This window comes from Otolemur garnettii, unplaced genomic scaffold (genome assembly GCF_000181295.1).
Source record: "Otolemur garnettii isolate 467f Iridium unplaced genomic scaffold, OtoGar3 scaffold00219, whole genome shotgun sequence".
NCBI lineage: Eukaryota > Metazoa > Chordata > Mammalia > Primates > Galagidae > Otolemur > Otolemur garnettii.
The window spans coordinates 93,418-109,788 of NW_003852614.1; the positions used below are offsets into that span (position 1 = coordinate 93,418).

Genomic DNA, 16,371 nt, shown 5'->3' on the forward strand with positions numbered 1-16,371 from the left:
GTGTGGGTCCAGTTTCAGTCTTCTACAGGTCACCAGCCAGTTCACCCAGCACCATTTGTTAAATAGGGAATCTTTTCCCCACTGAATGTTTTTAACTGGCTTGTCAAAAATCAAATAACGGTAAGTACCTAGGTTCATCTATTGGTTCTCTATTCTGTTCCATACATCTACCTCTCTGTTTTTGTGCCAGTACTGTGCTGTTTTGATCACTGTTGATTTATAGTATAGTCTGAGGTCTGGTAGCATGATTCCTCCTGCTTTGGTTTTTTTCCAGTTTTTGGCCAGGGTTGGGTTTGACCCCACCACCTCTGGCATATGGGGCTGGCTCCCTACTTCTTTGAGCCACAGGTGCCGCCCCTTCCCATTTTTTTTTTTAATTTCTGAGTAATGTCTTGGCTATTTGAGGTTTTTTCTGATTCCGTATTAAATGAAGTATTATTTTTTGGAGATCTTTAAAGTATGACAGTGGAGCTTTAATAGGAAATGCATTAAAATTGTATATTGCTTTGGGTAGTATGGACATTTTAACAGTGTTGATTCTTCCCAGCCATGAGCATGGTGGGTTTTTCCATTTGCTAACATTTTCAGCTATTTCTTTTCTTAGAGTTTCATAGTTCTCCTTATAGAGATCTTTCACATCCTTTGTTAGGTAAACTCCCAAATATTTCGTCTTCGTTGGCACTACTGTGAATAGAATAGAGTCTTTGACTGTTTTATCAGCTTGACTATTATTGGTATATATAAAGGCTACCAATTTATGAGTGTTTAATTTGTAACCTGAAACGCTACTGTATTCCTTGGTCACTTCTAAGAATTTCGTAGTAGAATCCCTGGTGTATTCCAGGTATATAATCATATCATCTGAGAAGAGTGAAAGTTTGATCTCTTCTGACCCTATATGGATACCCTTGATTGCCTTTTCTTCCCTGATTGAGATGGCTAAAACTTTCATTACAATGTAAAAGACCAGGGGAGACAGTGGGCAACCTTGCCTGGTTCCTGATCTGAGTGGAAATGATTTCAATTTAACTCCATTCAATACGATGTTGGCTGTGGGTTTGCTATAGATGGCCTCTATCAGTTTCAGAAATGTCCGTTCTATACCAATTTTCTTAAGTATTCTGATCATTAAGGAATGCTGGATATTATCAAAAGCTTTTTCTGCATGAATTGAGAAAATGATATAATCTTTGTTTTTTAATTTGTTTATGTGATGAATTACATTTATAGATTTACGTATGTTGAACCATCCTTGAGATCCTGGGATAAAATCCACTTGGTCATGGTGTATAATTTGATGTGTTGCTGGATTCTGTTAGGATCTTGTTGAATATTTTTCACACCAATATTCATTAGTGATATTGGTCTATAATTTTCTTTTCTTTTGGGTCTTTTCCTGGTTTGGGAATCAGGGTTATGTTTGCTTCATAGAATGTGTTGGGTAGCATTCCTTCTTTTTCTATATTTTGGAAAAGGTTGAGTAATATAGGTACTATTTCCTCTTTAAAGGTTTGGTAGAATTCCAACATGAAGCCATCTGGTCCCAGGCTTTTCTTTTTAGGGAGATTTTGTATAGTTGATGCTATTTCAGAACTTGATACAGGCCTGTTCAGCATCTCCACTTTATTCTGGCTAAGTCTTGGAAGGTGGAATGCTTCCAAGTATTGGTCTATTTCCTTCAGATTTTCATATTTTTAAGAATAAAGTTTCTTGTAATATTCATTAAGGATTTTTTGAATTTCTAAGGGTTCTGTTGTTATTTCATCTTTGCTATCTCTGATTGATAAAATTAAAGATTTTACTCTTTTTTTCCTGGTTAGGTTAGCCAAAGGGTTATCTATTTTATTGATCTCTTCAGAAAACCAACTTTTTGATTTATTGATCTGTTGTATAATCCTTTTATTTTCAATTTCATTTAATTCTGCTCTCATTTTGGTTATTTCTTTTCTTCTGCTGGGTTTGGGGTTAGAATGTTCTTTCTTTTCCAGTTGCTTGAGATGTCCCATTAGGTTGTTAACTTCTTCTCTTTCCATTCTCTTGAGGAAGGCTTGTAATGCTATAAATTTCCCTCTTAGGCCTGCCTTTGCAGTATCCCAGAGGTTGTGATAATTCATGTCTTCATTATCATTTTGTTCTGAAAATTTGGTAATTTCCTTTTTAATCCCATCTCTGACCCAGCTATCACTCAGCATAAGGTTATTTAGCTTCCATGTTTTTGCATGAGTATGCAGATTCCTGTTATTACTGAGTTCAAATTTTATTCCATGATGGTCTGAGAAGTTACAAGGTATAATTTCTATTCTTTTAAAATTTCTGAGGTTCAACTTGTGGCCTAAGATGTGGTCGGTTTTGGAGTATGTTCCATAGGCTGATAAGAAGAATGTGTATTTAGTTTTGTTAGGATGAAGTGTTCTGTCGATGTCTGTCAAATCCAAATGTTGAATGGTTAAATTTAAATCTAAAATTTTTTTTGCTTAGCTTCTTATTGGAGGATCTATTCAACACTGCCAAAGGAGTATTAAAATCTCTGACTACTATGGAGCTGGAGGAAATCAAGTTGCTCATGCCTGTTAGATTGTCTCTTATAAATTGAGGTGCATTCTGGTTGGGTGCATAAATATTAATAATTGAAATCTCATCATATTGAATATTACCCTTAACAAATATGAAATGACCATCCTTATCCTTACTTACTTTTGTTGGTTTAAAGCCTATTGTATTTGCAAATAAAAGTGCTATACCTGCTTTTTTCTGCTTTCCATTTGCATGGACTATAGATGACCATCCCTTCACCCTGAGTCTATATTTATCTTTTAAGACAAGACGAGATTCTTGTATGCAGCAGATATCTGGCCTGAGTTTTTGTATCTAGTCAGCCAGCCTGTGCCTGTTTAGAGGACAATTTAAGCCATCCACATTAATTGAGAATATTGATAAGCCTGGTAAAATTTTGGGTATGAGTTTTTCAAAAGTCCAGTGGACATTTTTAATCCTTCTACTGCTGTGGAAGTTGGAATTTAATCAAAAGTTTCTGAGTGAGTTCACTTTTGTGGTGGAGTATTGCGTTGGTCATTATGGAGGATAGGTCTGAGACTATCCTGGAGAGCTGCTGTAGTTATGGCAAATTTCTTCAATGCGTGAATGTCATTAAAGTATTTGATTTCTCCATCATAAATGAAATTCAGTTTAGCTGGATACAGGATCCTGGGTTGAAAGTTATTTGCTTTAGGAGATTAAAAGTCGATGACCACCCTCTTCTAGCTTTAAAGGTTTCAGCAGAGAGATCTGCAGTCATTCTCATATTCTTCCTCTTATAGGTTATGGTTTTCTTACATCTGGCTGCTTTCAGAATTTTCTCCTTCATGTTAACCTTAGTGAAGTTAATTATGATGTCCCTGGGGGCTGTCTTATTTGGGTTGAGTCATTCTGGGGTTCTGAAACTGTCTGCTATCTGAATTTCAGAATCTCTTGACATATCTGGAAAATTATCTTTGATTATTTCATGAAGTAAAGCATCTGTATCCTTCACAGCAAGCATATCACCTTTGGGAATTCCTATAAAGTGAATATTAGATCTCTTCAAATTATCCCAGAGCTCTCTGAGAGAATGATCCATTTTTGCTCTCCATTTCTCTTCCTCTTTGAGAGTTTGGAAGCATTCAAAAGCTTTGTCTTCAATGTCAGAAATCCTTTCTTCTGCTTGCTCCATTCTGTTACTGAGGGATTCTACTGTATTTCTCAGATCTTTGAGGGCTGCAAAATCTTGTCTCAATGCGTCAAAAATCTTTGGTGATTTTGTCTTTGAATTCGTTGAATTCTTGAGCCAACTTTTTAAATGCTTCTTGAATTTCTAGTTCCAACTTTGCCTCTATTCTATTAATCTTATTTGCAATCCAAATTCTGAATTCTAGTTCTGACATCTTAGCCATCTGTTTATGAATGGGATCTTCCATTGTGTCTGCCATATTCTTCCTGGGGGGGGGGTGGTCTACTCTGGTTATTCATGTTACCAGAGTTTTCCACTAATTCTGCCTCATGATAATTTTACACCATTTGGCTAGATGAGCAGATAAGAAGAAGTTGAGTGGAGGGCTCCAGGAGTAGTGATTAACCAGCCCTTTGCCCAAAAGCTGGGACTGGTGTCTGTACCTTTTCCCCGAGAGTTTTGCCAAGGACCCATACAATGCTGTGGCCTGAGAAACTATGGGCCTGCTTGGTGTGGTGGGGCTAAGTGGCTCTGTCATGTTTTCAGCTGGTCTCTGTCCTACCCTAGTATATCAGTTACTCTGAGTTGAAGTCTCAGCTGTGGAGAAATACCAGCAATTACGTCACCCTGCCCCCCAAAGGCAACAATTCAAACAGGAAAATCAAACCTTCCCACAACCACACATCCAGGGTCCCACTTTGGATAGTCCTCAGGTGATTGGACCAGTTCAAGAGGTCCAAATCAATTGTCCCAGTCAGCACTGGTCTCAGGTGGGAAAGTTCAAAATGTTTCCAGTAACTAGATAGCAGGGATCTGTTAGCAGCTCAAGTATGACTCACTCTGGTGCTCCGTGAGGTCAGAAGGACCCATCCAGCAAATAAATTAGTCTGGGAAGGTTGATGCCTCCTTCCCTACCTTGCACCTCTGTCACACCCAGTTACTGGTAACCCCACAGGGCTGTGACCCAGTTCCCTCTAATGAGCAGATCCTCCAGGGGGTTGTGCTTGCCTCAGTCAGAGGAAGATCTATGTCTCCTCAGCCAGGCCACCGCTCTCTGCCACTATCCGGCAGGGAGAGGTAGGGCCTGACAGCCTTGGGTGCTTAATGGAGGCTGGAGCAGTTCACTCATTTCCAGCCCCATCCCCTGATTGATGTTGCTGGAAAAACAGAACAACTTCGCAGAATTTGTTTCTGTCCCTGCTATATTCCCCTGTGGATCAGATGCTGTTTGAGTTCACAAAAACTGCAACTCAGTCAAAGTCTGTGCCGCTGTCTGGCCTTGGGGCAGGTGTAGTTAGAGCTCACACTCAGCTGTCAGTTCCAGCGTCTGCCCACCCGCCTTTGTCTCAGCCATGATCCCTTGAGGGCTGGGTGTATCTTAGGCTCAGTAAAGCAGTCCTCTGGGTCAACGCCGCCCTGGGAGTCTGCCATCTTTGCACATGCATATTTTGGTCCCCAAGCTCTGCTCAGGCCAGTACTGCCTCAGGCCTACCCTTTACTCATGGGACCTGCATTTCCATCCAAGATCTGTTCTGCCAGTGGCTACCACCACAGAAGATGCCTGGCTTCCATTGGTTGCTCAGAGAGACAGGGAATGTCTGTCCGGAATGGCCCCAGAGGGGATAGGGATAAGGCGTGAGCCCTATTGTTCCCGCCAGGGCTGCTGCTCTGTGCTTCAGGGCACTGCCACTCCCTCTGGTTCCCTCTCAGTTGACTGTCCTCTCCTTACTCCCATGCCATGCCACAGAATCAGCACAGACCATCAACAGCCCTGGCCCTGTCCACACCACTCAAGAAAATGCCCAAGAATCTGGATTCCATGGGGGACAGGCTTCCAGACCTCAGGGTGAGAGTGGAGGGGAGTGCTGAGAGTTCCAAATTGCAGGTAGAGAATATATACAGTTTTATGCCTGGCAGGAAAGTGCCATGGCACCCTAGTAGGGGAAGAAGGTCTGGTTTTTAGAGGGTCTCTCCCATTGAATAAAATGGGAGAATGTTTGAACTCTGCTCACTTGTTTATATGGAGTATAATGTAAGCCCTTCTCATGGGGTAGGGGACTCCCATCCACTTGGCAAATGGATTTTGTACCTTTTATTTGTATCCTTGGAGTCGCAGCTCGCCTCAGCAGGGTTGATGTGCATTCTTCAACCTTCTCTCTTGGCTCAGCTCCAACCCATCGGCTTACTTGCTGAACTTCTGTTCGTTAACTCTCCTTCTGGACGGGAGTCTCTGTGGAAAGCTGGCTTCAGTCGGCCATCTTGTCTCTTCCCTGTCTTCCAATTTTCATATATATTTAGTGTTAGGAATTTCAGAATATATAAGGATGATTAATATCATTCATTAACAATGCAATCTATGTGAAATAATCAATGTATATTAGAATCAATAATCTTTCTTTTTTAAGATACAACAGTATTTTATAAACGTTATATTTAAAATAGAATTTTAATCTATCTACTCACAAAACCTAACTTAAAACATGATACATTTATCTCTCTAGCTGATTTGATGTTACTGTTTTACATACAACACTCATTTTGTTTTATGTCAAGAACCTGAACTAAATTAAATTTGTTTTATCAGAAAACATTTCCCTCTTAGACATAAAAGTGCTTTATAAATGAAGGCACCGACAATAACTACTTTCAGATGGTACAGAATTTCTTATTTCTTGAAAACTCTGTTGTTGACCACTTCTTCATTAGTTACCTGTAGCATGACACCTTCCCATGGTAAATTGGAAGAAGCTCAATATCAGCTCTTCCCACCATAACCCCCACTTCCTCCACTGCCTCCTGGACCATAGTTTCCTCCACCATATGGTCCACCCATGTTCCTGCTACCACCAAAGTTTCCACTCTTCATTGGACCATAGTTAGAAGGTTGCTAGTTATAATTTCCAAAATCATTGTAATTTCCACTTCCATAATTTCCTCCTCCATAGTTGTCATAGCCACCTCTGTAGTCCCCACCCTGATTGCCATATCCAGGTCCTCCACCATCATATCCTCCTCCATAACCAGGGCTACCTCCAAAATTGCCACCTTCAGGTCCTGCTCCATACCCATTATAGCCATCCCAAATCCACATCCACTTCCAGATCTATCAAATCCTCTTCTAAAGTTACTTCCTGGTCCTGGTCCAAAATTTCCACCACACAACGTGAATCTCCAAAACCAAAGTTGCCTCCTCTTCCATTCCTAGAACTCTGAACTTCCTGAATTTCTTGTCTAGACAAAGACTTTCTTACTTCTGCATTATGTCCATTGATGGTGTGGTATTTCTGCAATACAATTTTATCCACAGGAGCATGAGCATCAAGAGTAACAAAGTCAAAGCCTCTTTTCTTTCCAGGCTGCCTATTGGTAATTATCTCAATGGTATCAATTTTTCCATATTCCTCGAAGTAATCTCTAAGGTGATGCTCCTCAGTATCTTCTTTAATTCCACCAACAAACACTTTCTTCACAATTACATGATCCCCTGGTTTTCCAGACTCCTCTCTTGCTACAGCATGTTTTGGTTCAACCACTCTCCCATCAATTGAATGAGGTCTTGCAGCCATGGCAGCATCAACCTCAGCCATGGATGAGAAAATTAAAAAAACAAATACTCTTGATCTTTTGCTTGCAGGATCTCTCATTACCATACAGTCTGTAAGTTTGCCCCATTGCTCATAGTAGTTCCTCAAACTTTCTTCTGTGGTTTCAAAGCTTAAGCCACCAATGAAGAGTTTACAGAACTGTTCCTTTTCTCTCTCCATTGTAGACTCAGTCACTTTGGCCTGATTTCCCGCAGCTGAGCAAGATGAGAGACATCTCCGCAGATGAACATGAGCCGAACTCATCCTGGCATTGTAGTGAAAACTGCCCCTGCTCAAGAAACAACCCTGCTAGGAGCACCTCCACACAGGACCTGGCACGGCTGCTCTAGGTTCAATAATCTTTCAGGCATGGCACCTGTGGCTCAAGTGGCTAAGGTGCCAGCCACATAAACCTAAGGTGGTGGGTTCAAATCCAGCCCAGGTCCACCAAAACAACAATAACAGCTGCAACCAAAAACAAAAAACAAAAAACAATAGCCAGGCATTGTGGCAGGCACCTGTGGTCCCAGCTACTTGGGAGGCTGACGCAGGAGACTCGCTTGAGCCCAGAAGTTGGAGGTTGCTGTGAGCTGTGATGCCATAGCACTCTACCCAGGGGGATAGCTTGAGGCTCTGTCTCAAAAAAAAAATAATCTTTCATAGACATGTATAATTAGCATTTTCTATTTACATTTCTTAATTAAAATAAAATCTCCTAGTTTAAAAAAAAAGAAATTGAAGCAGTCAATCAGGGAACATAAAGATGCAGTAGAAAGTATAAATAACAGATTAGACCATGCAGAAGAAAGAATCTCAGAGGTAGAGGATAAAGCTCTTAAACTAACTTAGGCAGTTAAAGAGACAGAAAAAGAGAGAGAGACAATGCAGAATGATCACTGACAGAATTATGGGACTTCATGAAGCATTCAAACATACCAGTTTTAGGTATCCCAGAAGAGGAAGAAGAATGCCCCAGAGGAATAGAAGCCTTACTAGAAGATATCATAAATGAAAATTTCCCAAGTATCACCAAAGATTCTGACACATTTCTTTCAGAGGGATATCAAACCCCAAGTCATCTCAACTCAAACAGAGTTTCTACAAGACACATTGTCATGAAACTGTCAAAAGTCAAGATGAAAGAAAAAATTCTGCAAGCAGCCAGGAGTAAGCTTGACTTACAGGGTCAAATCCATCAGGATGACAGTGGACTTCTCAAGTGAACCTTTTCAAGCCAGAAGATAATGGTCATCTACCTTTAACCTTCCTAAACAAAACAATTTTCAGCCCAGAATTCTATGTTCTGTTAAGCTAAGCTTTAAAATTGATGAAGAAATCAAATATTTTACTGATATGCAAACATTGAGGACAATGGCCACAACAAGACCAGCTCTACAGTAAATACTTAGACCTGTTCTACACACTAACCATCACAATGGACCACCAGCAAACTAAACATCCACAGACTAAAAGACAAAACCTAGCTTCCACAACTCTATGCTCAGTTTTTCATAAACAATGGACTATCACAAAATAAGATGAAAAGAACTCCACCACACTTATCAATTCTCTCACTAAATATTAATGGCTGGAATTCCCCCACTGAAGAGGCACAGGCTGGCCAATTGGATAAAAAAGTACAAGCCATCCATATGTTGACTATAGGAAACACACTTAGCCTCAAAGAACAAAACAAGACTCAGAGTTGGAAAACAATATTTCAGGCAAATGGAAATCAGAAGAAAGGAGTGGTTATGATCTTATTTTCAAATACAAGTAGATTTAAAGCAACTAAAGTAAAAAGAAGACAAAGATGGACACTTCATATTGGTCAAGGGAACAATACAACAAGAAGACATTTCAATTCTAAATATTTATGCACCCAACTTAAATGTTTCCAGATTGTTGAAACAGACCTTAATTAATCTGAGCAATATGATATTCAATAACACCTTAATAATAGGGGACTTTAACATTCCTCTTACAGAGTTAGACAGATCCTCTAAACCAGCAGTTCTCAACCTATGGGTCACGACCCACAGGAACTGTATTAAAGGGCTGCAGCATTAGGAAAGTTGAGAACCACTGCTCTAAACAGAAACTAAACAAAGATACAGGGACTAAAACTTGACCCTGGAACAACTGTGCTTAATAGATACATACAGAACACACCATCCCAAAGCCAAGGAAAGTACATTCTTCTTTTCAGCTCATGGAACCTTCTCCAAAATAGATCATATCCTAGGACACAAATAAATCCTCAACAAAATTAAAAGAATTGAAATTATACTTTGTATCTTCTCAGACCACAAGGCTATAAAGGTAGAATTCAACTCCACTAAAAATTATCATCCCCACACAAAGGCATGCAAACTAAACAACCTTATGCTGAATGACAGTTGGGTCAAAGAAGAGATAAAGGAGAAAATCATTAACTTCCTTGAGCATACAACAATGAAGACATAAGCTACAAAAACCTATGGGACACTGCAAAAGCAGTCCTAAGAGGGAAATTTATCACATTAGATACCTATATCCAAAAAACAAAAAGCACATCAACAATCTAACGAATCATCTTAAAGAAATGGAAAAGGAAGAGTAATCCAATCCCAAACCTAGCAGAAGAAAAGAATAACCAAAATTAAATCAAAAATAAATGAAATTGCTTTCCACTCAGCTCAATGGTAATGCAGTTGCCTAGCAGGTAGTCAGGCAACTCTCACCCAAAGGGCCAGAGTGCAAGATTCAATATGCTGATTTAGAAGATGGCTATAACTTCCATGGAAACAGGTGGAAATGCTACAGACACAGTCTTCTTCATTTACAGGGTGCCATTGAAGACTGGAATACCAAAAGCAGCATATTCTGTTGTGTCCTTCAGCTTGGAGATATCATTGATGGGAATAATGCACAGTATAAAGCATCAGAAACATCCCTAGAACTTGTTATGAACACATTCCAGAAGCTTAAAGTTCCAGTTCACAATACATAGGGAAATCATGAATTCTATAATTTCAGTAGAGACTATTTAACAAACTCTAAACTAGCACATCATCCTGAGACCATGCCTTCAGAGAATTACTACACTTATCATTTTGTACCATTCCCTAAATTCCAGTTTATTTTCATGGATGGTTATGACTTGAGTGTCTTGGGTGTGGATCAGTCTTCTCCAAAATACCAAGAGTATATGAAGATTCTGAGGGAATACAATCCAAATACAGAATTGCATAGTCCTCTAGGACTTTTAGGACCCTAGTTTGTCCAGTTGAATGGAGGATTCAGCCAAGAACAGCTGAACTGATTGAATGAAGTTCTTACATTCTCTGACACAAACCAAGAAAAGATGGTGAGTGCCATCCTCTCATTTACCCAGAGTCCTCTGACAGTGTGTGCCTGGCCTGGAACTACAGAGATGCCTTATGCCTTGGCAGTCATTTGGTCTCATGGGTGTGTGGTGTGTTTGTTTGTTGGTCATACTCATGACAGTGCCTACTCTGAGGATCCTTTAGGTGAGTACCATGTCAATCTGGAAGGAATTATTGAGACAGCTCCAGACAGCCAAGCTTTGGTCACAGTTCATGTCTATCCTGATAAGATGATGTTGGAAGGGAGAGTTCCAGACAGAATTATGAATTATAAGAAGGAAAAAGCAGTCCATTTTTAGTCTGATCTCACAAAGAGAATGAGCTTTGTGTTCACTCTTCTTAAAAATGAAAACAAAAATAAAAAGCCTCAATCTCATTGTTCAGTATTCTGCTTACATAAAAAAATGTATTTGTGGGTTCAGTGTGCTTTAGTTGATGAAACATTCAGAATTGTCATTTTGTATAATGTGTCTAGTATAAGTTAGAAAGAAACATAATAAATCAGGGAGGAGGCTGAAGTAGGGACATGTGGTCTCATAAGAATTTTATTTGGCCTTCCCTGAAATTTTTTTGCTTTTTACAAGAATGTATTCATGTGTTAACTGTAACTTAAAGTTCATAATTAAAAAATAAGCTTAAAAAAGAAATAAATGAAATTGAAAACAAAAGAATCATTCAGAAAATTAATGAAACAAAAAGTTGGTTCTTCAACAAGATGAATTAAATTGATTAACCATTGGCCAGATTAACCAGAAATAAAAAAGTAAAGCTTTAATAACCACAGTCAGTAATGAAAAGGGGGAAATAACAACTGATACCACAGAGACACAAGATATTATTTACAACTACTACAAAAAAAATCTATGCTCAGAAATTTGACAATGTGGAGGAAATGGACCAATACCTGGAATTACATCATCTCCCTAGACTTAACCAGGAAGAAATAGATCTCCTGGATAGACCAATATCAGGTACTGAGATTACAGACACAATAAAAGAGCTTCCAACAACAACAACAAAAAAAAAGCCCTGGACAACATGGCTTCACATCAGAATTCTATCACACCTTCAAAGATGAGCTTGTACCTATACTGAAGAACCTATTCGAAAACATTGAGAAGGATGGAACCTTCCCCAACATGTTCTATGAACCAAATATCACCTTGATTCCAAACCCAGGAAAGGACCCAACTAAAAAGGAGAACTACAGACCAATTTCAGCAATTAAATCAATGCAAAAATGCTCAACATCTTAGCTAATAGATGGCAACTACACTTTAAAAAAAATTATACATAATGATCAAGTAGGTTTCATCCAAGGGATGCAAGACTGATTTAACATACACAAATCCATAAATGTAATACACTGCATCAATAAAAGCAAAAACAAAGATCATATGACCCTCTCAATAGATGCAGAAAAAAAGCATTTGGCAAAGTCCAGCATCCTTTTCTAACAAGAACACTCAAGAAAATAAACATAGTGGCACATTTCTTAAGTGCTTAAAACTATGTATCACAAACTCACAGCCAATATCGTAGTGCATGGAGTAAAACTGAAAGTTTTTCCACTTAGAACTGGAAGCAGACAAGAATGTCCACTACTGCCACTATTATTTAACATTGTGCTGGAAGTTCTAGTCAATGCAATCAGGCAAAAGAAAGTTACAAGGGGCAGCCAAATGGCAGCAGAGGATGTCAAACTCTCACTCTTTGCTGAAGATATGATCTTAGACTTAGAAAACCCCAGAGACTCAACTTCAAAACTCCTGGAAGTGATCAGGAGTGACAGTAATGTCTCAGGGTATAAAATCAATGTCCACAAATCAGTAGCCTTTGTATACGCCAATAACAGCCAAGTTGAGAAGCTAATCAAATACACAGTTCCCTTCATAGTAGCTTCAAATAAAATGAAATGCCTAGGAATGTACCTAAAAAAAAGGGGGGGTGAAGGATCTTTACAAAGAGAATTATGAAATCCTAAGAAAAGAAATAGCAGAAGACATTAACAAATAGAAAAACAAACCATGCTCCTGTCTGGGGAAAATCAGCATTGTCAAAATGTCTATTCTACTCAAAGCAATGCAATTTCCATTAAAATACCAACATCATACTTTGAAGAACTGGAAAAAATAATACTTCATTTTGTATGGAACCAGAAAAAAACATGTATAGCCAAGGCTATTCTTAGTAATAAAAAACAAAGTCAAGGCCAGGCACAGTGGCTCATGCCTATAATCCTAGCACTCTGGGAGGCCAAGGCAGGTGGATTGCCTAAGCTCACAAGTTTAAGACCAGCCTGAGCCAGAGCAAAACCTTGTCTCTAAAACAGCTGAGCATTGTGGCAGGCACCTGTAGTCCCAGGTATTTGGGAGACTGAGGCAAGAGAATCGCTTAAGCCCAAGAGTTGGAGGTTGCTGTGAGCTGTGACACCTTGGTACTCTATCAAGGGTGACAAAGTGAGACTCTGACTCAAAAAAAAAAAAAAAAGAGGGCAGCACCTGTGGCTCAGTGAGTAGGACACCGGCCCCATATACCAAGGGTGGCAGGTACAAACCTGGCCCCGGCCAAATTGCAGCAAAATAATAGCCGGGTATTGTGGGGAGTTCCTGTAGTCCCAGATACTTAGGAGGTGGAGGCAAGAGAATCACCTAAGCCCAAGAGCTGGAGGGTGCTGTGAGCTTGACACCACCGCACTCTACCAAGGGCAACAAAGTGACACCCTATCTCTAAATAATAAAAAAATAGGGCAGCGCTTGTGGCTCAGTGAGTAGGGCACTGATCCCATATACCAAGGGTGGCGGGCTCAAACCCGGCCCAGCAGAACTTCAACAAAAAAATAGCTGGGTGTTGTGGCAGGTGCCAGTAGTCCCAGCTACTTGGGAGGCTGAGGCAAGAGAATCGCCTAAGCCCAGGTATTGGAGGTTGCTGTGAGCTGTGTGTGCCACAGCACTCTACTGAGGGTGATAAAGTGAGTCTCTACAAAAAAAAGAGAGAGAGAGAGAAAGGAAGAAAGAAAGGAAGGAAGGAAGGAAGAAAGAGTGGGAAAAACTCTTAACAATGTTGGCCTGGGCAAAGATTTTATGAAGACTTTATTGGCAATCACAACAACAACAAAAATAAACAAATAGAACTGCTTCTGCACAGCTAATGACACAACTAAAGCAAACTAACAACCTTCAGAATAGAAAAATATATTTGCATGTCGCAAGTCTGACAAAGAGGTGATAACTAAGATCTACAGAGAACTCAAATTAATAAACAAAAAGAGAGCAAACAATCCCATCTATCACTGGGCAAGAGACATTAACAGAACTTTCTCCAGCTCGGTGCCTGTAGCTCAAGCAGCTGGGGTACCTGCCATGTGCACTGGAGTTGGCGGGTCGATTCCAGCCCGGCCTGACAAGCAACAATCACAACTACAACCAAAAAAATAGATGAGCATTGTAGTGGTCACCTGTAGTCCAAGCTGCTTGGGAGACTGAGGCAAGAGACTCACTTAAGCCCAGGAGTTGGAGGTTGCTGTGAGCTGTGATGCTGCAGCACTCTACCCAGGGCAACAGCTTGAGACTCTGTCTCAAAAAAAAAAAAAAAGAAGAACTTTCTCTGAAGAACACAAATGAATGGCTAACAAAAAAAAAAAAAAAAAACCCGCTCATTGTCCCTCATCATCAGAGAAATGCAAATCAAAAACCACTCTGAGATATCATCTAACCCCAGTGAGAATAGCCCACATCACAATGTCTCTAAGTTGCACATGGCTGGTGTGGATATGGAGAGAAGAGAACACTTTTACACTGTTGGGAGTACTGCAAATGAATACAGCCTCTTTGGAAAGAAGTATGGAGAATCCTCAAAGAACTCAAAATAGACCTTCTCTTTGATCCAGCAATCTCATAGTAGGTATATATGCAGAAGAAAAAAACAATTTTATCATAAGGACATTGGCATTAGATTCTTTATCACACCTCAATTTACAATTGTCAAGATGTGGAAACAACCTAAATGCCCATTAACTCAGGAATGGATTAATAAACTGTGAGATACACACACACACACACACATACCCCATGGAATACTATTCAGGCATAAAAAATATGGAGACTTTACATCTTTTGTGTGAACCAGATGGAGTCAAAACACATTCTTCTTAAGTATCACAAGAATGAAAAAGCAAGAATCCAATGTACTCAATTCTAATATGAAGCTGGTAGAAGATCGAATACATGACCACACAAGAGAAAAATTCAATTCAATTCAAGATGAAGGGAGGGAGGAGGAAAGGAAAAGAAGGAGGTGAGGAGAGGAGGGAGGGACTTGGTGTGCTCCCACTTAATGGGCACAATTGTAAGGGTATATGACATACCTCTGGGTGCATGGCACAACTACAACAGGGACTTTACCTAACAAATGCAAACATTGTAACCTAATTGTTTATACCCTCATATTAATCTGAAATTTACAGAAAAGAAAAACTAAACCTAAAGGAAAGGAAGGAAATAATAAAGATTAAAGCAGAGTTAAATGAAATAGAAAAATATCAATAAAACTAAAGTTGGTTTTTTGGAAAGATCAACAAAATTGACAAATGCTTAGTAAGGTTTTAGGGGGAAAAAAAGACTCTAACTAAAATCAGAAATGAAAGAGGAGACATTATAAGCAATGCCACAGTATTATGTAAGAGAATATTATGAACTATTGTATACCAACAAATTGGGTAACCTAAAAGAAATGGATAAATTCCTCGAAATAGTCAACCCACCAAGACTGAATCATGAAGAAATTACAAATCTGAACAGATCAATAATGAGCAAGATTGAATCAGTAATCAAAACCATACAGTGGTGATGGCACAAATGTGACTCTTGCCTCCTAGCATTTCCTAACACCTGAGAGGAATGTGGAAGACTCAGGAGAGGTCACCAAAGAAGACCTCCAACAGAGAAAGAGCTCTCTGCCCACATTGCTATGTCAAAAGCCTCTATCTACCCTGCCCCTTTGGCCCTCACCCAGTCCGCTTGCCAACAGCCCCAGGCCTGGCTCCTCTGGGCCACTGATGGAGTCAGGTGAAAGGCAGCTGCCCCCTCGGGCGGATTACCTGCCTGCCTGCCTGTCCTGCTGTAATATGATGTTCTCATCATTCGTGCCCAAACCTCCATAGCTAAAAGGTGGTATTTTCCTTTGAATACAATGGTTCCTATAATTAAAAATATTCTTTAATTTTTTTCTTTTTTGAGATGGAGTCTCACTATGTTGCCCTGGGTAGAGTGCTGTGGTGTGTCACAGCTCACAGCAACTTCAAACTCTTGGGCTTAAGCGATTCTCTTGCCTTGGCCTCCCAAGTAGCTGGGACTACAGTCACCTGCCACAACACTATTCATTAATTAAAAAAAAAAAAAACTATACCAACAGAGAAGCCCAAGACTATATAGCTTCACTGGAGAGTTCTACCAAACATTTAAATAATTATCCTGAAATTCTTCCCAAAAATTGAAAAGGACATAAAAAAGAAAAATCCCTGATGATAGTATAGAGCCTGCATTGATAGGGGCACAGACTAGAAATAGGGAGACCAGCCAAAGAAGATGAAATATTTAGGAGTTTACCTAACAAAGGATGCGAAAGATCTCTATAAAGAGAACTATGAAACTCTAAGGAAAGAAATAGCTGAAAATGTTAACAAATGGAAAAACATACCATGCTCATGGCTGGG

The 16,371-nt window shown here is 39.6% G+C and overlaps 2 pseudogenes; one reads left to right on the plus strand and one right to left on the minus strand.

Moving 5' to 3' along the window:
* Positions 1–6,403: 6,403 nt before the first annotated feature.
* Positions 6,404–7,470, minus strand: LOC100945423 (annotated as a pseudogene).
* A 63-nt stretch (positions 7,471–7,533) lies between these two features.
* LOC100959292 lies at positions 7,534–10,957 on the plus strand (annotated as a pseudogene).
* The last annotated feature ends 5,414 nt before the right edge of the window (positions 10,958–16,371 follow it).